We start from the raw sequence: 24,227 nt of genomic DNA on the forward strand, positions 1-24,227 counted from the left end.
CACTTGACATTAAAAAAACAACAATGGGAGGATCCTGGGCTACTAATAATGTACTCTTTCCCGATATAGATGCTGATTACATTAGTGTGTTGAGTTTGTGAAAATTTAATAAGCCATACTATTATATGAGCACTTTTGTGTTTGTATATTATACTTCAATTAAAAGTTTATTTTCAGTCCCTTTATGAGTTCAAATGATGTTTTTCCAAGATTAAACTGCTGCTGTTCAAAGCAATTCTCCTTAATTCCCTGAATTTCTAATACTCTCCATTAGTTCTTTGGTTGTTTTCACAGAGTACTAAGTTGATTGACAGGAATTGTTGATGGGTGGGGAGAGAGAGAGTTATCCTTGGTCTTTGAGTAATTGCTCTTCAGTCTCTTCCTAAGTGGGTCTCACAAGTATGTCCTGACCCACTCCATTCCCCTAGTCTGTTTGGAACCTTCCAGAAATAACCTTTCTTTTAGAGCCACTTCACAGACAACTTCTGCTTCCTGTTTTAAAATATCTTAAAATTTACTTTAATTGAGAGGGGTGCCAAGATGGCAGAGTAAGAGGGCCCTAAGTTCACCTTGTCCCATGGATACAACTAGATAACACATCAGTGTAAATAACCCAGAAAATGACCTGAGGACTGACAGAACAAACTCTACAATGAAAGGTAGAGAAGAGGCCAGAGGCCACATCAAAGAGGGCAGGAAGGGCAAAGACATGGTGGGGAGCTAACTGGACTGTGGCTGTCCTTGGGGGAGGAAGCTGCAGGCATAGAGAAGGGAGAGAAACAGATTATCACACCAGGGAGCCTGTACAGAGAAGATGAAGCTCCAAAACATTTGGTTTTGAAAACTAAAGGGACCAAATTTTGTGACTTCTTACAACCAGTGAGACCTAAAGCCTAGAATTTTAAAAATCAGAGGGCTCAGTTCCGGGAGAGCCTGGAGGGCAATAGAAAGCTGAGTCCCCACCCTTAAAGAGATAGCATGACAGATAGCCTGTGAGTTACAGCACAGAAACAGCAGTTTGAAAAACACCTGGAAGGCACAGGAATGAGAGAGTTATTTATGCATCTCAGAACATGTCCCAGAGGGACAGCATTGGAAGTACTTCTCCAGGAACAAAGGAGGTGGCAGGTGCCGTCTCCCTCCCCCACCCCCCAGCATGAACACATAGCCACCTGCAGGACTGCAGGAACCAGCTCAGTGCCCACATTCACTACCTAAGTTGCATGCATCAAGCCCCACCCTCCATACTTTGGTGGATCCACCCTTCCCAATCACTTTACCTCGGTTCAGGCACTGTGGGTTCCCTTCCCAGAAGACTAATGCAAATCTTCACAACACCGTATCCCCTCACCAGCACTTTTTATGGGGCCTTGGGCACAATGGTGGCAATGGTGGTGGCTGCAGGCCCTGTGCAAGCCCAAGGCACACCTTATTAAAGTTGAGCACCCTGCCCAGGCAGCCCCAGTCCCAGCAGTGGCAGCAGGCCTCATTTTGCAAGCCCACTGGTGTGTATCTTGTTAAAACTATATGCCTCATCATGACCAGGGACTAAACACTGCCCACAAGAGGCAAAGAGAGCCTCTGCAGACAACTGGACTGAAAGAAAAAATGGCCTGGACACAACAGCAACACATATAGGAGACACACCTGAAGCACCAGGTTCTGATAAACAGGGGACACTGCACTGTGGGGCATTATAGGACCTCTTCTTCAGAAGGCCATTACTTTCAAGAGCAGGAGATACAGCTGACTTTCCTAACACACAGAAAAAGATGCAGAGAGTTAGAGAAAATGAGGAGACAGAGGAATATGTCCCAAATAAAAGAACAGGACAAAACTACAATAAGAGACCTAAGCAAAACAGATACAAGTAGTATACCTGATAGAGAATTTAAAGTAGTGATCATAAAGATACTCATTGGACTTGAGGAAAGAGTGAAGGGCGTCAGTGAGACCCTTAAAAGCATAAAGAACCAATCAGAAATGAAGAACACAATAAACGAAATTAAAAATACACTAGATGGAATAATAGCAGGCTAGAAGAAGCAGAGGAACAAATTAGTGACCTGGAGGACAGGTAATGGAAAATTATCAAGCTGCGCAGGTGAGAAAAAAAAATATGCAAAATGAAAATAGACTAAGGGAACTCAGTGACTCCATCAAGCATAATAACATTTGCATTATAGGGATCCTAGATGAAGAAGACATAGAAAAGGTGCAGAAAATTTATTTGAAGAAATAATAGCTGAAAACTTCCCCCATCTGGGAAGGAAACAGAAATCCAGATCTAGGAGGCACAGAGATCACACAACAAAATCAATACAAGGAGGTCCACACCAGACACATGGTAACTAAAATGACCAAAAGTAATGATAAAGAGAGAATCTTTAAAGCAGCAAGAGAGAGAGAGAGAAAAGATAGTTACATAGAAAGGAAACTCCATAAGGCCATCAGTGGATTTTTCAAGAGAACCATTGTGGGCAAGAAGGGAGTAGCATGATATATTCAAAGTGCTGAAAGGAAAAAAATCTGTAGCCAAGAATACTCTACCCAGTAAGGCTATCATTCAAAATAGAAGGAGAGATAAAGAGCTTCCCAGACAAACAAAAGCTGAAAGAGTTCATGACCACTAAACCAGCCCTCCAAGTAACGTTAAAGGGGACTCTTTGAGTGGAAAGGAAAGACCATAAGTAAGTGTTTAAAAGTAGGAAGCACAAAAGCAGTAAAAACAAGCATATCTTTAAAATCAGTGAGGGGACTCACAAAATAAAACGATGTAAAGTATGGCACCATATACCAAAAATGTTGGAGGGGAGGAGTAAAGAATGGGCTCAAACTCAAGCAACCATGAACTTAATGTACAATATACAAACCTAGTGGTTTGTATATAACAAAACCAGTAACAGATATGCAAAACATAAATGAATCCAAGCATAGCACTAAAGAAAGGCAACAAACCATGAAAGAGAGCAAGAGAAGAAAGAATCAGAGAAGAACTACAAAACAACCACAAACAAGTATCCAAATGGCAATAAATACATACTTATCAACAATAACTTTGAATGTAAATGGGCTAATTCCAATCGAAAGACATAGGGTGACCGAATGGACAAAAAAAAAAAAAAAAAAAAAAAAACAACCAGCTATGTGCTGCCTATAAGAGATACATTTCAGACCTAAAGGCACATGCGGACTGAAAGTGAGGGGATGGAGAAACACTTATCATGCAAATGGATGTCAAAAGAAAGCAAGGTAGCAAAACTTATATTGGACAAAATAGACTTTAAAAATGAAGAATATAACAAGAGATAAAAAAGCACACCATATAATCATAAAGGGCACAATCCAACAAGAAGATATAATAATTGTAAATATTTATGCACCCAACATGGAAGCACCCAAATACATAAAACAGTTAATAACAAGCATAAAGGAACTAATTGACAGTAATATAATAATAGTAGGGGACTTTAACACCCCACTTACATCAATGGACAGATCAGCCAAACAGAAAATCAACAAGGAAACAATGGCTTTGAATGACACACTAGACCAGATGGATTTAACAAATATATTCAGAACGTTCCATCCTAAAACAGCAGAATACACATTCTTTGCAAGCGCACATGGAACACTCCACAATAGATCATGCATCTTTTCTGACCACAACACTATAAAACTAGAAATCAACCACAGGAAAAAATCCTGAAAGACTCACAAATACATGGAGTTTAAATAACATGCTACTAAATAATGAATAGGTCAACCAAGAGATCAAAAAAGAAATCAAAAATTACACAGAGAAAAATGAAAATGAAAACATAATGGTACAAAATCTCTGGGATGCCTCAAAAATGGTTCTAACAGGGAAGTTTATAGCAAAACAGGCCCACCTCAAGAAGTAAGAAAAATTTCAAATAAACAACCTCACCTTACACCTAAAAGAGATGGAGAGAGAACAAAACCCAAAACCAGTAGAAGGAAGGGAACAATAAAGATTAGAACAGAAATAACTGATACAGAAACTAAAAAAACAGTAGAACAGAACAATGAAACCAGGAGCTGGTTCTTTAAAAGATCAACAAAAATGATAAACCTCTAGCCAGATTCATTAAAAAAATAAAAGAGAGAGAAAGAGGACTCAAATAAACAAAATCACAAATGAAAGAGGAGAAATAACAACCGACACCACAGAAATACAAAGGATTGTAAGACAATATTATGAAAAATTATATGCCAACAAATTGGACAACCTATAAGAAATGGATGAATTCTTAGAAACATAACCTACCAAAACTGAAGCATGAAGAAATAGAAAATCTGAACAGGCCAATTGTCAGAAATGAAATTGAATCAAAAATAATTTTTAAAAAATCCCAACAACAAAAGTCCGGGACCAGGTGACTTCACAGGCGAATTTTAGCGAACATTTAAAGAAGAGTTAATGCCTATTTTTCTCAAACTATTTCAAAAATTAAAAGAGAAAAGAAAACTTCCAAATTCATTGTATGAGGCCAGCATTATTACCCTGATACCAAAACCAGATAAAGACACCACCAAAGAAAGAAAGAAAGAAAGAAAGAAAGAAAGAGAGAGAGAGAGAGAGAGAGAGAGAGAGAGAGAAAGAAAGAAAGAAAGAAAGAAAGAAAGAAAGAAAGAAAGAAAAGGAAAGAAAAGAAAAAAAGCAAGAAAAGAAAAGAAAAAGAAAAGAGAACTACAGGGATGCCTGGCTGGCTCAGTCAGTAGAGCATGTGACTCAGTCTTGGGGTTGTAAGTTCAAGCCCCACATTGGGTATAGAAATTAGTTAAAAATAAAATTAGAAAAAGAGAGAGAGAGAAGGAAAGAACTACAGGCCAACATCTCTGATGAACATACTGCAAAAATCCTCAACAAAATATTTTCAAGCCAAATCCAACAATATGTTAAAAAACATCATGCACCACAGTCAAGTGGGATTTATTCCCGGGATGCCAGGTGGTTCAGTATTTACAAATCAATCAACGTGATACATCACATCAGTAGGAGAAAGGATAAAAATCATATGATCATTTTAATAGACTCAGAAAAACCATTTGACAAAGTACAACATCCATTCATAATAAAAACCCTCAACAAAGTAGGTTTAGAGGGAACATAATTCAACATGAGCCTTTATATGAAAAACCCATGGCTAACATCATACTCAATGGGAAAGCTAAGGGCTTTTCCCCTAATCAGGAACAGGACAGGGATGTCCACTCTGACCACTTTTATTCAGCATAGTACTAGAAGTCCTAGCCGCAGCAACCAGACAACAAAAAGAAATAAAAGGCATCTAGATTGGCAAGGAAGAAGTAAAACTTTCACTATTTACAGACGACATGATACTATGTATTGAAAACCCTAAAAACTCTGCCAAAAAACTGCTAGAACTGATAAATGAATTCAGTGAAGTGGCAGATAGAAAATCAATGTACAGAAATCCATAGCATTTCTATACACTAATAATGAAGCAGCAGAAAGAGAAATCAAGAAAACAATCCCATTTACAATTGCACCAAAATGATAAAATTCCTAGGAATAAACCTAACCAAAAAGAGAGAAACCAAAAAACAGACTCTTAACTATAGAGAACAAACTAATGGTCACCAGAGGGGAGGTGGGTGGGGGGATGGGTGATTTAGGTGAAGGAGATTAGAATACGCTTACCATGGTGAGCGCTGGGTAATATATGGAAGTGTCGAATCACCATATCGTACATCTGACACTAATATAACACCCTATGTTAACTACAACGGAATTAAAATTTTTTTTGAAGTGCATAAAAAATTTTAGTTTAATGAATGGTTTCTAGAGAGAGACAGATGCAGGCTTGGGAAAACCCAGGGAAGTGAGAAATAAGGAAAAAGCAAAGGGATTCTTTATCCTTCAAATTTAAAATGGAGCAATATGAATAGGTATAAATATATAACTTTGATTCTTTAAATAATATATTATCTTCATTTGATAAATGGCTTGATATGTTACCTAATTGAAAACTTGCCAAAAATACAGGATAGAACAGCTCTTCTTTTTTTTTTTTTTTAAATCATTTCTTTTTTTTTTTTTTTTTTAAGATTTTTATTTATTTATTTATTTGACAGAGAGACAGCCAGCGAGAGAGGGAACACAAGCAGGGGGAGTGGGAGAGGAAGAAGCAGGCTCATATAGGAGGAGCCTGATGTGGGGCTCGATCCCATAACGCCGGGATCACGCCCTGAGCCGAAGGCAGACGCCCAACGACTGAGCCACCCAGGCGCCCCAGAACACCTTTTTTTTTTTTTTTTTTTTTTCCTTCCATCCCTGTACCTGGCATGGTGTGGAGAGGCCTGGTTTTACTTGCGGGATCCTTGATGTCTTTTTACATACGATCTCTGCTATCTTCTGTCTCTGATGTGGTTATTGCAAGGGAGAGGTACAATGATTTTCAGAGTCAGGACCTAATTGACAACATGTTCCCTGGTTTTTAAAAAAAAAAAAGAAAAAGGAAATTCTGCCTTAAAAAAACAAAAGTAAGTACATCGTAAAAAATTTAAATGAAACATTCCCACTCTCAAACACTAATCACTCTAAAGTTTACTCTGAATAGAGCGTTTCCTGAATTATTTATGAGCATACATATGAATGTGTATTCAGATTGTTTTTTTGAATTTATTTTACAAAATAAAATTATACTATGCATGATGTTCTGCAACTTGCTCTTTTCTGCAGTATATCCCCAGATTTATTTCCAAGTCAATTCCAATATCAGTAGGTATAGATCCATCTCCTTCTTTTGGATGGCTGCATAGTATTCTTCAGTATGGATCTACAATAAAGTATTTATATGTCTGTTTGTTTGTTTTTGTCTACTTGAGAGAGAGCATGTGTGCAAGTGGAAGGGGGCGGGGGGGGAGCAGAGGGGGAGGGAGAGGAAGGGGGAAAGAATCTCAAGCAGCCAGCAGAGCCCAACATGGGGCTGGATCTCATGATCCTGAGATCATGAGCTGGGCTGAGATCAAGAGTGGGATGCTTAACCGACTGAGTCACCCAGGCTCCCCTGGATCTACAATAAAGTTTTAACACTAGTGCTAAACATCTAGGTGGTCAACTTTCACCATCAAAAATATTATAACTGTTCAGCAATAAGCTTTCCTTGTTTATAAATTTTTGTAAATCTGTGCCAATTATTTCTGTGAACAAAATTTTTAGAAATGACCCTGCTCCAACAGACATGTTGTATTTAAAATTTTGTATTCAGGGGGGCACCTGGGTGGCGCAGTTAAGGTCTGACTCCTGGTTTTGGCTGGGGTCCTGATCTCAGGGTCATGAGATCGAGTCCCAAGTAAGGCTCTATTCTTTTTTTTTTTTTTTAGAATTTTTTATTAATTTTTTTATTTTATTAAATTATTTATTTATTTGACAGAGAGACAGCCAGCGAGAGAGGAAACACAAGCAGGGGGAGTGGGAGAGGAAGAAGCAGGCTCCCAGTGGAGCAGGGAGCCCAATGTGGGGCTTGATCCCAGGACTCTGGGATCAGGCCCTGAGCCGAAGGCAGGCACCTAGCGACTGAGCCACCCAGGCGCCCCAGTAGGACTCCATTCTTAGTGCGGAGTCTGCGTGGGATTCTCTCTCCCTCTCACTCTGCTCCTCCCCTGTCCCTGCTCACACTCTTCTCTTTCTCTCTTGCAAATAAATAAGTAAATCTGAAAAAAAAAAAAAAGAAATATAAAATTTTGTATTTAGGGCCAAATGGCCCCCTAAAAAGCATGTCCCACTTTACCTTTCCACAGTCACAGATGAGCGTGTTCAAACCATACCCTTGCTTGTGGTGGGAGTTTCTTATTTGGCTGCCCACTTGTCAAAGCTGATCTATGTCCAATCATTCATAAACTACAATTGGCTTTGTTTTGACTGACCTTGCAATTTAAATCTTAACTGGTGCTGTGAAAGGCCAAGTTTTAAGTGGTTGGTTAATGAAGTTTCTGTAACCCATTTATTCTTTTAACGTGGGTGATTATCTTTCAGGTCCAGAAGTCTTTTATTGTTTTTTAAATAACAACAGGCAAAGATGTTGATCAAACGTGATCACAAATGACTTTATTTCAAGGCTTGAGTCGTGCTATAAATCATTAGTTATGGATTCCCCAGATTGTGCCATGGGTTGGAGGGCAACACATGATGCATGAAAAACACCATCATTCTCTTTTACTACTATCCGTTTCAGTACAGAACCTCTACAATACAATAGCTTGGTTGTCAGTAACATTGTATATTCATTTTTTTAGTTGTTTAACTCACACAGGGCACAGTTTTAGCAGGACCATATACTTCTCAAACCTTTTATTTAATTATATATTCAAAAGTCTGTATCCTTCAACTGTCTTAGATATTTCAAATTTCAGGCTTGGACCCCCACATCTAGGGTTTTCTAAATTTATACCACACAGGTATGGCAACAGCCTCCAGGTGATTTTGAGAAAGCTCAATCTTGGCCAGGTCCTAAAAAAAATTGTAAAATTTCTACAATTCATCTTGTTTTTAGTTTGTGAAACACTCTACTATGATTTATATAAGGGCTTTTACATAATTGCATGTGTTGTTGTCATCAGATAAATGCTCAGTTTGAGTTCAAGAGAGGTTAGTCTGGGGAGGAGCGGGCAGTTGTGTATGGAGGTGTCAGGCTTTTAGGCTGAATGCCCCTAGTATGAGCGCCTCTTTCAGCACAAAGAGGGAATGGGTAGCTTCTGTTCCTCTTCAGAAGAGATTTGCGACTCAGCCAGTGAGAAACCGGCCATCCTGTAAGATCAGAGTGTGCTATACGCTGAAGGGCTTGGGTAGGGTGGCCAACAATTCTGGTTAGCCTGGAGGGGACTGTCCCCCTGTTAGCACTGAACGTCGTGCTCCTGGAACCCCCATAGGATTGGTTTCCTCTGGGAAACCCCAGCCGTGCAAACAGACTCAGCTCCATCTATCATTTTGTCATTTGTAGAAATGACAAAATGGTTGTAAAAATTGTGGCACATGTTAACATTTGCATATAAAAAAATAACGCATTTGAAACACCCCAAATATACAATTCATTATACTTGTGCTATTCACAAGATAACTTCAGAATTTTTAACAATATTAATTTACATAAAGAAGTCCAGTGAATGGCACAAGTTAAAAATTCTAAGGTGAACATCTTCTTCCTTTTTTTAAAAAAGAAAACATGATTTTAAATACTCATATTTTCTTTTTAAGATTTTATTTATTTATTTGACAGAGAGAGACAGCCAGCGAGAGAGGGAACACAAGCAGGGGGAGAGGGAGAGGAAGAAGCAGGCTCCCAGCGGAGGAGCCTGATGTGGGACTCGATCCCAGAACGCTGGGATCACGCCCTGAGCCGAAGGCAGACGCTTAACAACTGCGCCACCCAGGCGCCCCTAAATACTCATATTTTCTTATTTATTTCTAAATGTCAGACTTCTCAGACTTGAAAACACATTAAAACTAGTCCTTGGCAATCTCCAGTTATTCTTGGTGAACTTGCTATCCACCTAGCCATAATCTTGGGACCAGAACAGCATATAAAACATCATTTCTTCATCCTTGTTGGTCTATCTTTGTGGCTACAAGAATAGCCTCATTTAGATGATACATCTAAATGTTAAACATAAGGCCCTCTGAGTGCCAGGCCTGGGCCATGACAGGTTCTGTGGAGGGGAGGGTGAGGTAGTAAGTGCTTTTGCCACTATTAAAGTGGCAAAATGCAAGAGACCAGGGAGGGTGATTACCAAGGGCAAGGAAAGCCTGTCCCTGGTGCAAGCAATAGAGGAACATTAAAGAGGCTTTAAAAATAATAATAAAATTGCCTGGAAGTTGATCTGCTTTTTATTGTCACTACTCTCTGACAATTCTGATTTTAAAAAATGATATAAAAAAAAAAAACTCCTCCCTGAAAAAAAAATTTTTTTTTAGTCTACATTCTAGAGTAGCAGTGAATACTGGTGGAGTTTTAAGAATATACAGATAAGCTTTGAATGAGCACTTTTATTTAGCACTTACACTTTGGTAAGCATCGTGCTCTGTACGGAGGCTAATTTGGGGAACTCCCAATTATACCGTTGGCCCCTGACACACTCAGCTACGCACTTTCGTTTTGAGATTAAATTCAGATGATTCAGAATTGTTCGAGCTCTCTTTGGTGTAGTGTATGCCTCCAGCACTGGTGATACGACACATCCTTGCATTTAGATAGTCGATTTGACCTAAGCAATGATGGCACACAGGTATCGAGATGAGAAAGCAGAACCTGAGTTACTTCAGTTCTGTCATTCTTTGTGACCTCGTGGAGCTTTTACTTGTATTTAAAGTTGAAAACGGGTGAAAGAGTGCGCCAGTCCTGAGACACAATTTTTTGGTCAGTAAGTGCAAATTTGAGTTCATACCTGAAATATCATTAAAATTTGTATCAGTTCTTCTTAAATAGCTGTAAAATTAAAAACAAATGGAGGAAATTATTATTACCGATTATTAAGAAAATGACTTTGTCATATAGAGGATTGAATATGTTAGTATTTGCAGGTATCTGCTTTAACATTAACTTTTTTTTCTCTTCTGTTTATAAGTGACTTGCCCAAGATCACACGGTTAAAAACTGACTCACAAAAGCTGAAACTCTGTTATCAGTCCTTTCCACAACTGCACAATTATCTTTCACCATCTGTTCTTGCTCATTTTTCAAGTGTAATTCAAAGCCCCAAAGATTTGGGTCTAGACGTTCAGCTGCAAAAGAATCTATTGTTTAAAAAGGACATTTTTGTCCTTCATATTGTAAAAAAATTATTTTGCACAAAAGTAGCTGTGGTTCTCCTAAATGTTTTTTTTCCAAGTATCAATTAATGTGTAAGAGACCTTCCAGACAGCTCCTCCGTAAACTGTGGGCCCTCTCTGAAATGTTCTTCAATGAGTACGTAGGAGAGCTTGTGGGGGGCTAGGCCAGAAGCAGGAATATTCAGGGGTTAGTGCTCCGGGACTGTGGGTTCGTGTGCAAGGTGCGACCCACATAGGCAGTAACCCCAAGAGTTGACTGCAGTGGCTGGGGAGAGACCCATAGCATAGCAGACATTTGAGGGTTTTGTAGTGACATTGCACATCTGCAAGGCCAATCCCATCTTGGTCCAATATGTAGACAGACCCTAGGCATTGTCATGGAATGATCCATCATGCAGCTAACAGCAGTCATCTGTGGAGATGTTTTACGTGTCCGGTGAAAGCATAGGTTGCTCCAAATCTTTCTATTTTCTTCCCAGGCTAACTCTATCCTTTAGTGATGAATCATACCAATACCGTGAAGCACATGTTATACTCTCTACTTTCAAGGACACACATTTGGGGCATCTGGCTGGCTCAGTCAGTGGAGCATGCAACTCTTGATCTCTGGCCCTGAGTTCAAGTCCCACATTGGGTGTGGGGTCTACTAAATAAATAAATATATAACACGCATGTATGGGTCTTTTTCTTCCCCATGGGGAGAAAACATAGAATGTAATGTCAATACAAACACTTTATATTTATTACAAATCGTGGTAGACTAAAGGTCAGGTTTAAATTTAGCTTTAATTTAACACATTCTGGTCTAGCTAGCAGTGGGCCCCCCACAAACAGTTTCTGAATGTTTTCTGCTCTTTGAAAAGGTGGTTCAATTTAGCTTGAACAATTTGGCTTATTTGTTTACGAATTCGTAGAAGAATGAACTCAAAATGGCAGATGTGCGAAAAATGAAATAATAATGCAGTAATAATTAATTGATAACACAACTCTGCTATCTTCATAGATTAGTTTTCTCCTCGATCCTAGCACCTGTTGCCTCCGGGCTACTGGCTCAGCATTCAGTAAGGTTCATATAAACTTGGCAGGTACCCACACTGTTGGAAAGTCTGCATTATGACACTTTGCTTTCGTGAGAGACCGACGTTAGTACCTGTTTTCCTTAAATGAAACAAATCCGGGAGGATTTTTGCTTTTGTGAATAAGGGGACAGTGAAAATAGCACGCTCAACGTTTTGCCGTGAGCTGTAACAAGGCAGCAGGCACCGAGCAGGGAGAGTAGCGCCCCCAGGCTTCTTCCCTGGGAACTGCACTCAGTATCAGCATCAAGCCATCACAGCTTGGAACTGTATTTTTGAGTATTTGTGTTTTAGGTCAATTTATTTTGTGCATCTCTTAACTCGATGTGTCCCAAGGTATCAGAGAAGCCTAAGAGAGATGGGTGTGGGAACACTCAAAAATTTTTCGTTATAAATTAATGGCAATTGCTTCCTCGCTTTATGCCATTTCAGCTTAGAAAAGGTATCGTAGGAATGCTCTACTTTTGGATAATGGGGGCAAACTGTATTCCTTCTTTGGCATCACTTAATATATTTAAACCTACTGATGTATCTAGAATCAGGCAATGTTTTTGTTTCGGTTTTAAATATATTAAAAGACATATTCCAGCAGCACACCAGAATCCAGCCTTGCTGGGTTCTCATTCGATTTAATGGCTTCTCTGTGACTGGACAGCCCACTCTGATGCTGTCCTCCAGTGGTGGTCCTCTTCTCCCCGTCCTTCCATGACAAAATTGACCTCGTTTTTATTTCTCCGTGGTTCACTAGTTCAACAGACATGTGAGTGTTATTTATTTTCTCTGTTCATGAATTGATTTTTAAAATATTTTTGAATTTCCCTGTAGGAGTACACTTTAAAACTAGAATCAGTCAGGATTTCACTTTGTAGTAATTTAAGATATTGGCTTTCCTAGTGTTAGAATAGTGCATGTAAACAGAAATCAAAATGTATTGCTATTAGTGAAAATTAAATGATAATAGCTTGCAAAATATGAAATAGGCAAAATATTCACTAATGTAAAACGCAAATGAGTCGATCTGTTTATTAATCAAGAACATAAGGGGAAAAAGCTAGCATCCATTTTTTTTTTAAGATTTTATTTATTTATTCGACAGAGAGAGAGACAGCCAGCGAGAGAGGGAACACAAGCAGGGGGAGTGGGAGAGGAAAAAGCAGGTTCCTAGTGGAGGAGCCTGATGTGGGGATCGATCCCAGAACGCCGGGATCACACCCTGAGCCGAAGGCAGACGCTTAACCGCTGTGCCACCCAGGCGCCCCTAGCATCCATTTTTTATCTCAAAGACAACAACACAACTGGGCAAAAATATGTCAAGACCAAAGCAGTTCAGGTTTTGGCAAAATTACTTTTTCTAGATCGGCAATAAAGAAGGAACATTAAGTCTTGATAACATTATAACTTTACATACTAATAATTACATGAATATAAGAATTGTTCATTATATAGTGTTCAAGCCACAGGGTTGTTATTTGGGGAAAAATAATTTAGATCCTATTTTTATATTTTGTGCCAAAAAATGTCTAGGTATGTTGAAGAGTTAAATATATAAACATCAAGCCATAAATAGAAAAAAAGTAGAGTTGCATATCTGTCAGCTTCCATTTGTCAGGAGAATATCTCTCTAAATGGGGAATAATTTCCTAAGTTTAAGAGCAATGTTAGAAACTCAAAGGAAAGTGGCAGCAGTTTTAGCAACATTAAGATTACATGAGACTATAAACATAATTAAAAGACTAACTAGAGGGGTTCCTGAGTGGCTCAGTTGTTAAGCGTCTGCCTTGGCTCAGGTCCTGGGTTCGAGCCCCAAATTCAGGGCTCCCTGCTCAGCAGGAAGCCTGCTTCTCCCTCTCCCACTCCTCCCTGCTTGTGTTCCCTTTCTCACTGTGTCTTTCTCTGTCAAATAAATAAAATCTTTAATAATAATAATAATAAAGACTAATAGAAGCTGGAAAAAATTGCAACAAATTTGATAAAGGGTAAATATATTGTAGAAGCAAGAAAACTAGAAAGGATCAAACAGAACAATGGGCAAAAATGATGAATACACAATTTTAAAAAAAGAAAAAAAACAGCTAATCAACAAGCAAAAAATACACTTAACCTCAGTGGTATTCAAATTAATGCAATAACAAATACTATCTTGCCTAATTCAAATAACGTACATAATTTAAAAGGGATTATGATAAGCAATCTGGTCAAGGTGCAGTAAGATGAATTCTTGCTCGCTCTATGAGTGTGTAAATATTTAGCTTTCTGGAATGGTTCAGTCATGTCTAGCAGTAATCTGAAAAGGGATGATATTCTTTGGCATAGGGATAACTTTAGGTTAATTGTATTCTTGATGTTGTTTAACATGTTATTGGATCCTCTGGTGATTAGATTCGGGTTCAATTTTTTTTTTTATTAGACAAGGGTACTGCATATATGATGCTCTGTACTTCACTCTGCATCACCTCAGGGGACACATCCTGACTGCTCGACCCATCTTTAGTAATGATAAGTAACACAGAATAAACCACTCCGCCTTTATATCCAGGATGTAACTCTATTTCTTTTTTATATATGTGAAATTATCAAACTCAGATAAAAATTATCTTAGAAGGAAACTATAAGCATAACTCCATTTATAAAGTAAGGAGGGGAAGGGAATGTTTTCTCTAATGTATGTTGTAAGAAAAATGCTTTTACTGTCAGACATGTAGTTGGTTACATAGACTTTTTGAACACTGCAACATGCAAAGTAGTTCAAATTCAAATTTGATACTATTAGAATGCCACCCAGAGAAGCCGTCTTTCAACTTTCTGTGACACATGGAAGAAACATCATGAAAATGAGTGACCTCAGGATGCTTCTAAAATCAGAACTATAATACATGGGACTTTGATCTGATTATTGGTCCAGGAATTTTCCAACACCAAATTCTACCACTCAGTCTAAGGAGGAACTCTGTTCATGTGCTCAGTTTATCTTCATTTACTCTCAGTAACGGGAGTAAGTTTTTTGGCTCCTAGGTCACCCTCTCCAATCTTTGTATTACATGAAATAAGCTGTTTGCCTATGGTTAGGAGAGCTGAATGGGACACATCCATACATAAGCTGGTAGGGTTTTAATGGATCCTCTTCTGCGACCACATCACACTAGAAGCTGCATGGTCTTGGACGTAATTTTAAAGTGTACCGGAAGATGTGTATTTGCCATCAAAGAGAGTGCAAGTATGAGACGATAACTTAGCGCGACCATGCTCCACAGATTCCGCACACCATATTAAATCATGGCATTCGTGAGGATCTACAAATCTCACCCCGTGGCTAGGTGATATACGATGGATGGAATTTGGGGATAGTCAAACAATTTAAGGTATAAGATGGTTAGAACATAGGTAGGAATGCTTGGTTGTCTGATACAAATCTGTTTTGAACTGTTGTAGTTTCAACTTCAGTCTTTAAAGTCCAGCCCCTACCCTCGCCCTACTAACACTGTATATTGGAGGAGCAGGAAGTGCCGTGAGCCTGTTCATTAATATTTCACACAGGAGAGGAGCCTGGCTGGCTCAGTCGGTTGAGCATCTGACTTGATTTCGGCTCAGGTCCTGATCTCAGGGTCGTGAAATCAAGCCCTATGTCGAGCTCCACACTCAGTGGGGAGTTTGCTTCCTCTCTCTCTGCCTCTCTCCCTGCTCTCTCTCTCTCTCTCTTAAAAATAAATAAATGAAATCTTAAAAAAAATATTTCACACAAGGAGTCTTAGCCTTCTGTGTGGGAATAATGAAAACATCCTGAGTTTTCAAACAGTTAAAATTTTTTTTCTCACCTAAATAAAATTAACCTAAGTATGGTACTATTTATTGAAAATAAGAGAAATTCTCCATTTGAAGTCATTAAAGTCTCATGACTTTTTTATAATAGACATAACTTGTCTTAAATTATAGTTTTTGAAGTTTAAGTTGTCATACCTTAACGATTGTGATTCAGTGCAATATCAAAAATCCCATCTGAGTTTATTTATGAAGGTTGGTAAGCTGACTCAAAAACGCAACAGGAATATCAAGCATACAAAAGTGTCCAGGAAATCTTTTTAAAGAGCACTAGGAAACATTTGGCTTCCTAGAGAGCAAAGATACTATAAAAAATAACAAAATTAAAATCATGGGGTACTTTAGAGCAGTCAGATTCAGAGATACAGAAAATACAATGGTGGTTTTCAGGGGCTGGGTGGAGGAAGGAAGGCTGAATTATCCTCTAATGGGTATGGAGTTTCAATTTTGCAAGATGAAAAATGTTCTGGAGTGGTGGTGATGGTTGCACAACAGCATGAATGTACTTAATGGCACTGAACTGTATACTTAAAATGGTAAATTTTATGTTATCTATATTTTACACAATTTAAAAAATCTTTTTTTTTTTTTTTAAGTTATCTCTACCCCCAACAGGGAGATTGAACTCATGACCCCAAGATCAAGAGTCGCATGCTCCACCACTTGAGCCAGCCAGGTGCCCCTACACAATTAAAAATTTTTTAAAAATATTAGCAACAACAAAAATCATGTGGTACTATCAAAAGGAAATTGCAGTAATGGAAACATGTCTATTAGGCCATGTATATAGTAGCCGTCTTTTTTTTTTAATGTAGAATCATTTTTTAACTTTCTTTTTTAATAATTTTTTATTATGTTATGTTAGTCACCATACAGTACATCATTAGTTTTTGATGTAGTGTTCCATGATTGTTTGTGTATAACACCCAGTGCTCCATGCAATATGTGCCCTCCTTAATGCCCATCACCAGCCTATCCTAATCCCCCACCCCCCTCCCCTCTGAAGCCCTCAGTTTGTTTCCCAGAGTCCATAGTCTCTCGTGGTTCATTTCCCCTTCTGTTTACCCCCCCTTCATTCTTCCCTTTCTTCTCCTACCAATCTTCCTACTACTTCTCATGTGGAGGCTTGCTCTAGGTTCCACACAGCCTGGTGTGCCACTCACACTTGGAATGCCATTGAATGTTCTGGGTTAGGAAGGCTAGGGGGCAGGTGGCGCAGGGCTCAGTGGAGCAGCCCATGTCCTGCAGGGGTGAAGCCCTCACTCCCGGCCCCAGTGCCGGCCAAGGCAGGAGGAGGCCCGCTGGGCGCCCCAGCCCAGGAAAAATGTGATAAAGAAAGTACGGGGCTCCCAGGTGGCTCAGTCAGTTAAGCATCTGCCTTGGGCTCAGGTCATGATCCCAGGTCTGGCATCAGGCTCCCTGCTCAGTGGGAAACCTGCTTGTCCCTCTCCTCCCCACTCATGCGCTCTGTCGCTATTTCTGTCTCTCTCTCAAATAAATAAATAAAATCTTTAATAAAAAATACTGAGAGAAATATAACTCAAGCTGCCCATAGCTTCTTCACACCAGAAAGATGCAAGCCCAGTCCATTGGGGGAAATTGTTCAGATGATGAACTCTTCCGAACCCAACCCCAGTGCTTGCCTCGGTTTCCAGTGTGTTCGCAGGAACCAAGGGAGGAGGAAACCAGCAAGATGAAGAACACGGCCACACAAGTCTGAGCAATGGAAATGGAATTCACCACGGGGCCGCACATGAATCTGCAGATAACCGAAGACTTCAGCACCCTCTTCTCACAAGATGCATGGAAAATTCAGTCCAGCTTGTCTGTAAACAGTGATGTCAGTGAGAAGAGTAAAGTCAATGCTGTCTTTCCCCAAAAGACAGGCTCTTCACGTGAAGATTGCAGTGTGCACTGTATCCTGGCCTTGGGCTCAGGTCGAGCCTGTGACTTCCTCACCCTCAGCACTACTGTCCTGGGCCAAACTTCCCGTGGCGTCGCCACCTCAGAAACCTGCTGCTGTCGCTGTGGAGAGCAGATGGGGGAGGACTGTCCCTGCCCTTGCGAGGAGGATTGTGGCATCGTGGATGCCTGTCGTGAATCATTGCCCTTGATCTTAGCCAAAAGGCCGAGAAGCGATTGTTGTGAATCATTGGACTGTCTGGAAGTCTGTATGGAATGCTGTGGAATTTGTTTTCCTTCTCTTTGTGTTCAAACTGGAGTGTTTTAAAATTTTTCTTTTAAGGGGGCAGAAAAGCACATGGTAAGATTCTCATGAAGCAACCCAGTATTTGCACTGTTAACTCATTATTTTAAGTAATCTCTGAAAGCCTTTCTCTCTACCCAAATCTACGTGGTTTAATAGGTGAAATTTTAACTACTTTTAAACTTCATAGGTTACAATGACTGAGGGACATTTTGACCATTAAAAAAAAAAAAAGCTAAATGTAAAAAAAAAGAAAAGAAAAAAAGGCTAGGGGCAGATTACCTTCACTGCAGCCTAGTATAGCTTGAAAAGTGTTCTCTTTCTCTGGGCCTCACTCAAAGCTGGCAAGCTTTTGCTTCTCCAAAGATGTTCTGTAAAGTACCTTATGTGGTCGGATTGTAGGGGGCATGAGATAAAGAGACTTGTCTTTCATTTTGGAGCAAGCATCCAACATAATTCAAATGACTGGACCCCAGGAACTTTACTGATGTGGCAATTCCCTGATTTTTCTTGGGACGTAGCTCCCACCTTCAGCATGGAATTGTCTTACCAGGTCAGCCAGGGTGCCTGCCCTTTCCTGCTTATCAGGCTCTCTTAGCACAATGACATCAGTATAGAGGACCAGGACTGTGTCCTATGGGTTGGTGAGATGATCAAGATTTCTAAGTACAAGACTGGAGAATGGAATCATGGAGCGGATAGAAGCCTGAGGCAAGATGTTGAAAGTGTTCTACAGTCCCTGCCATGTGAAAGCAAACGGCTTTTGGCATCACTCTTTATTGGGATGGAGAAAAGCACTGGCCAAATTGCTGATGACATATCCAGGGGCTCCAAAAGAGACAACATCTGGAAAAGCAGATGCAATTAAAGTCATTGTCATTCCAGTTCTTCCAAACCATGCATCAGCCACATTGTCAGGCCGATTGCAGATGTGATCAAAGTCATCAGTCCTGAATCTTTCAGGGTTTTGATGCTGGCACTAATTGTTGCAGATCTTCCAGGAATGTAGTATTACTCTTTGATTTGGTTAAAAGGGGGAGGTCTGGGTTTTCCCACCATAATAGCTCTCACTCCAGGGATTAGGGATCCAGAGTGCAGATTCTGTCAATTTCTAAGTGTGTCAATTTCAACCTGGAAAGTAATTACCAGATAACTTCCAAACACCTTACCCCGGAGGTCAATTCCATGATTTAAGTAAAACAGAAGTTGAGCAGCTTCTCTCGCTCTTTGCTTTCTCTCTACATCCACGTGAGAGCAATTCTATGGGATAATTTCTAAAAATACGTTTGCTGGGCCAAAGGGCAAACACTGATTTCCATCCCATAAACAAAGTTTGAACTTACCACTCAGCTTGGTAAAATGGGTATCTTTTGATTTTCATTTCTTTCATTTCAGAAATGCAAAGAGCTCTGTCTAGTCTTCCCTTCCTCACCCCAAACATCTCTGAACATCCTTAAAGTTCATGTCCTAATGAGCCTCTGTGACATTGATATCTAAGCACCATTTATTCCCCTGCCCACTGGGCTCCCCACCCTCACTGATGGACCACCGAGGTTGTCAAGCTCTTGCTTGGTATTTCTCTTTCCTCAGCACATAGTTACTTAGTCAAAGACCACCAGTCTCTTTGGGGAAGGCTTGGAATAAGATTCTCAGTTCACCCTTGTAGTGCCATTGCTGGGTTCTTCTTCAAGGTGTCCCCAGCTTCCCTTCCATTCTGAACTGTGCATTGATTTGGATCTTGGAACCAGCAGTGGGGTTATGACTCTCTACAGTGATGGCTCAAGACAGGGCTCCATTTACTGAAGCCAGACTAAGGTTCATTGTTGCTGTTGTACAAATTAGGTAGAACCTTAATGGCTTGCCCATTTGATGATTGATCATATGGGAATAGTTAAGTAACTAAAATGCACCACACCATGGAACACTAGCTTAAAATGATGAGATGTATCTAAACAGACTGACATGCGAAGTTCCCTAAAGATATTGGAGTGAAAAATACGAGTTGAAGAAATGTTCAGAGTCATTTATACAAAACACACAGAGACCAACCCCCCCCCCCCAAACCCACAACTATATATTGTGTATGTACCTTTTTGTACATAAATGCATAGATAAAGTTCTGGGATAATCCACACCAAACTGGCAATAGTAGCTCCATCTGGGGAGAGATGGGATTGGAGGGGAGTTGGAAATGGTAAAGGGAGGCTTTGATTTTCTTTTACTTTTTTTACCTAATTTTTTTGCCAGTGTTTTCAGGTACAGTTCATATAGCATTAAGAAATAATAATACTTTTTAATCTAGAAGACTGAGAAAGGGGGTGGTAAGAATGTACCTGTTATCTCTCCCTTGGCCCACAGTAGGCTTCTTTCCACTGTGCTGCAAATATTTTGGGCAATGGTTCTGCCCCATCTCTGGATCCTACTGATAACATTGACACCTAATTACACAGTAATTTAACATCATACTTTCTTTCTTTCTTTCTTTTTTTAATTCTTGTGATGTGTTTTGTCTTGTTTTCATAGTGGAAAGTTCTCATACTTCTGTGTCCTACCCAGTGCCTAGCAACATGTTCAGTGTGTGCTCAGTAAAGACATCAAATAAATAAAGCCTTGTGCAGTTCTCTTCTGAGGGAGAAGGGCCTCCCTTCCCCACCCCTATGCCAAATCTAAGAAAATCTAATTAATTCTTTAAAATTTGTTCAAATGACATGTCTTCGGGGAAACTTCTTCACACATTTCTCCAATTGCAATTTATTGTGCTTTTCCTTTCTTTTCATAACACTTTTAAACACACATTCTTATACCTATAATGTGATATTTAGTTCATTATAATCACTATTTGAATTTGTAACATGTCAGCCTTCCCTTCCAGACCGCACTGCTGGGGACAGGGAGGCAGGTGTTACCCATTCTCATTATAATGCAGTTCTTCATCCCTCCCAAAGCCTTGGATCAGCAGGTACTTGGTAAGAATGTGGAATTCAGCTGAATTAAAAGGATGGGAGAGGTTGTGATATTGAAATTTTTCTACACATGAACCTGCTTTTACATAATCCCACCTGGGGTGATCAATGGTAAGTCAGCCACTGACAACCTCCCACACAGTACTTACTCTTCCTCTCTCAAAAAGAAACCTCTCCTCCAGAGGGGCTAGGATCCTATTGTTTGAGGGCAGCCATGCTTTCTTTCTCTGCTGGACTCTCCACGTATCTATGCCCACAGTTCTCCAGGGTAACTTCCTAAGAGTGAATTTGCTGCATCAGAGAGAAGAATTTCTATTCTCACCGGGACTGTGTATTATCCACCTTTGCCAATCAGCTTGATAAAATATGGCCCCCTTTTTCTTAAAAGTTTCATTTCTTTGCTTTTCCATGTTCCCTCTTGTCTTCCTCCCCTACCTTCCTCACTCACAGTCCTTTGTCCCTGGAGTCAACACTTTACTACTTTTAATGTTTTCTCAATGAAATGAGTAGGTAATCATCGTTGGTCATCCAAGGGTATGCTTGCCCACCACTTAGAGAGGAGACCAGGGTCAGATCTAGGAAGGCCTACCTCCAACTTCATGGGCCATTTTCAATTAATTGGGCAGTTCAGTGCATCACCTGGACCTAGTTAACTCCAACTAACTCTTCAGATCTCACTTCAAAAGTCCTCGGGTAAGCCTTTGCTAACCCCCGGATGAGCTCAGGTTGCTCTGTTCTTAGCTGTCATAACTATGAGAGAACTTGGTATTTATTTCATTAATATCTGTCATATACATGAGGATAGGAGACTGGCCCTTTTTTCCCTCATCATCTCTTATCACGTGCTTAGCATCTAATAGGAGCTCAGTAATATTTTGTAAAGTGAATCAATCAATAAAACCCATCACTCAGTTATTCTACATGAAATGCCCTTAGAACAGTGGTTCTCAGCCCTGGCTGCACTTGAAAATAATCTGTGAAGTTTTGTGGTTTCTTTTCTTTCTTTCTTTTCTTTTTTTTTTTTTTTTTTTTTACAATATTAATGTCCATCCCTACCATAGACCTTTTTAAAGGCTTTTCTTTTGTGGGGGCAGTTTGAGGTTCACAGCAAAATTTAGAGAATGGTACAGAGAGCCCCCATATACAATTTCACTTATATGTAAGCACATACATATGTATATATCTAATATACATGGGCATTCATGAGTGAATACATAATTGCTATTATTTTGAACAAGCTGTTATCTGTTGGATCAGTTAAGAATAAGAACAACAAAAGCGTTTTAACTTTACATAATACTTTGATGCACTTCTTGTCTTAATGTAGACCCAACTTTCTGACCTATATTAGTTTCATTCTCTCCAAATAACCTTTCAGACAGTTCTTAGGGGCACCTGGGTGGCTCAGTAGGTTGAACGTCTGACTCTTGATTTTGGCTCAGGTCATGAGCTCAGGGTTGGGCCCCATGTGTCGCTCAGCAGGGAGTCTGCTTCTTTCCTTCTCCCTCTGCCCCTCCCCCAGTGCTCACTCTCTCTCTCTCTCAAATAAATAAATAAATATGTTAAAAATTATTTAAAAAATTAAAAAATAAACATTTCTTGCCAGGTAGGTCTACCAGCAACAAATTCCTCAATTTTTATTTGTCTGAGAAAGCCTTTGTTTCTTCTTCTCTTCTGAAGCATGATTTCACAAGGAACAGAATTTTAAGTTGGTGGTTTTCTTCTCTCAACACTTTAATATTTCATCCCGTTCTCTTCTTGCTTGAAAGTTTTCTGAAGAGAAGTTGAATGTAATTTTTATCTTTTTTCCCCTGGCTTCTCTCAGGATTTTTTCTTTACCTTTGATTTTCTATAATTTGAAAATGATGTGGTTCGGGGTAGGTTTTTCTTCCTCCTCCTCCTCACTGCCTTCTTCTTCTTCTTCTTCTTCTTCTTCTCCTTCTCCTTCTCCTTCTCCTTCTCCTTCTCCTTCTCCCTCTCCTTCATCTCCTCCTCCTCCTCCTCCTTCCCCTCCTTCTCCTCCTGCATTTATCCTGCTTGGTGTTCTCTGAGCTTCTTGGATCTGTGGTTTGGTTTCTGACATTAATTTGGGGAAAATCCTCAGTCATTATTGTTCCAAATATTTCTTCTGTTTCTTTATCTCCTTCCTCTCCTCTGGTGTTCCCACTACAAGTACGTTACTCTTTTTGTCGTTACCCCACAATCCTTGGCTATTCTCTTCTGTTTTTCCGGTCTTTATTCTCTTTGCTCTTCAGCTGGAAGGTTTCTACTGAGATAGTCTCAGGCTCAGGGATTCTTCCTTCAGATATGTCCAGTCTGTTAAGCCCATCAAAGGCATTCTTCATTTCTATATAGTGGGGCGTTTGTTTGTTTTTTCCCCAGCAGTTCTTTTTGATTCTTTCTTAGGATTTCGATCTCTCTGCTTACAATGCCCGTATGTTCTTACACGCTATCTATTTCCTCCATTAGATCCTTAGCATTTTAATCACTGTGTTTTGAATTGCTGATCTGATGATTCCAACATTCCTGTCATGTCTGGTTCTGATGCTTGCTCTGTTTCCTCAAATTTTTGCCTTTTGGTATGCTTTGTCATTTTTTCTTGGTAGTAGAAGACCTAAAGTACCAGATAAAAGGAACTGTTACAAATGAGCCTTTAGTAATATGGTGGTGAGGTGGGAGGCAGGGGAAGCAGTCTATAGTCCTGCAGTTAGGTCTCCATCTTTCAGTGAGCCTATGCCTCTGTGCTATGAACTTCACAAGTGTTTTAATTCCCTCCCCCCACCGTAGGTAAGAAAGGATGGCTGGAATGGTTTGAAGTCGGGTATTTCTGTTCTCCCACATGGAAAGCGAGAGCTGGCTGGAGTTGGGTATTTCCCTTCCCCCAGGCCAGTTAGGCTCTGATACTATCCCAGCAGGTTAGGTTCTGCTTAACTAGTTTCTCCTGAGGGCAGGTGTTAAGAAGGACAGAGTGCAATGGTATACTACAAAGTGACTCCTTTTCCCTCTACCCCTGCCAGAAGCACAAGAGGAATTCTCTCTGATGTTTACCGTGGAAGTCTGGTCAAGCTCATGGAGGCAAATCTCACATTATTGTAGGGGCACCCCTATGACTGGGTCCCCCTGGAGTTTTAAATCCTGAGTTGTCTATGCTGAGCTTCCAGCAATTCATCCATTACACAGCTCAGGTTTTCCTACCTGGCACGGGTTCCCTGTATTCACCTGTCAGTCTCTGGTCTCGGGGGCAGCAGTTTGCCCTGTCCTCACCTCTCTTCAGGATCCTAGAAAGGTGCTGCTTTTTCAGTCTATTCAGCTTTTTCCTTGTTGTTAGTTCAGTGTGGTGTCTTCCAAGC

General features: G+C 39.9%; 1 pseudogene; it reads left to right on the forward strand.

The window, feature by feature from the left end:
- The first annotated feature begins 16,945 nt into the window (after window positions 1-16,945).
- On the forward strand, window positions 16,946-17,938 carry LOC123800817 (myoD family inhibitor domain-containing protein pseudogene; annotated as a pseudogene).
- Window positions 17,939-24,227: the final 6,289 nt, after the last annotated feature.

The sequence above is a fragment of the Ursus americanus genome, chromosome 28, assembly GCF_024610735.1.
Source record: "Ursus americanus isolate L20-20 chromosome 28, mUrsAme1.1.p, whole genome shotgun sequence".
Lineage (NCBI taxonomy): Eukaryota > Metazoa > Chordata > Mammalia > Carnivora > Ursidae > Ursus > Ursus americanus.